Raw genomic sequence first — 1,096 nt, 5'->3', positions numbered from 1 at the left:
TGGGGAGGGATGCCCGCTCCGCCCATTCGCCTCCGCGGGCGAGGTCCCATCTCGGGCCGCCGCCGCCACGGGGTGGGCGGGACGCCGGGTGGCCAGGCTGGGGAGGCGGCGGCTGCAAGCCAAGGGTCCAGAGCCAAGAGATTTGCATTTGGAATCGCCCCGTCCTCTTGCGCTCCTGGCGAGAAAGGAGAGCCTGGTGACCGACCGAGCTGGATTTCTGGAGCATTTGCTGGGTTTTTGCCTAGTTGAACTGTGGGTAGCACCAGGGAAGAGGAGGCGAGGGAAAGGGAATCCTGTCACCGAGCGGACACCTGCTCCTGCGCCCCCCCGCCCACGCCCGGGCCGCAGGCGCTGGCTCGCCCTCTCCATCTGCACTGCCGGCGGCGTTGCCCGCCCCCGTCCGCCCCGCCCATCCTTCCTCCAGGGCTGTGGAGAGAATGGTGTGGGGACTGCAGGAAGCCCCGAAAACTAGACCAGTGGGGGTGCTGGAGCCATAGGCCAGAGTTTTTTAATCTTTCTCTGGAGCCGACTCTCAGTTGCAGAACCGAGTTTTGAGCTCGGTGTAAAGTTTAAATTGCAGTCTGCAAGCTGTTTCAAAGGTAGACCCTACCCCCACACCTACCCTGGGCCACGGCCTCCGGAAACGCTCTGCCGGGAAACTGCTGGTGGTGATGGGGGGGCGGGGTCTTCTAGGGTCTCGAGGCGCCAGCCAGGGCAAGCCAGGGAGTGGGTTGCGTTGGGAATGCTCGCCAAATCGAATTCACGAAACCCCCTGCTCTCGGTCCCGCGAAAGCCCCAGCCACACCTCCACAACCCCCATCCCGAACCAGGTCAGAGGCGGTCTGGGGCCTCCGAACTGCGAGCCTATGGTTCTGCTTTGGCTCCTTGTCGGCTCCCTTTGGGTGATAGCGCGGCTTAAAACAAACTTAAAGCCACTCCTTGGGACTGGCTAACAGGGGGCAGAAGTCGCTGCCCTTCCCCTCCAGTTGCCTCACTTCTCCGTGTAACTGAAAGGCTGATGATGTAAGTGTCTTTTCTTTCCCCATAATCACAAAAATGAGTATAGAAAAGGAATAAACTAGGGAATCCCTTGGCG

This window comes from Bison bison, unplaced genomic scaffold (assembly GCF_000754665.1).
Source record: "Bison bison bison isolate TAMUID 2011002044 unplaced genomic scaffold, Bison_UMD1.0 scf7180017864491, whole genome shotgun sequence".
NCBI classification, from domain to species: domain Eukaryota; kingdom Metazoa; phylum Chordata; class Mammalia; order Artiodactyla; family Bovidae; genus Bison; species Bison bison.
Note: the sequence above shows the minus strand (reverse complement) of the source record.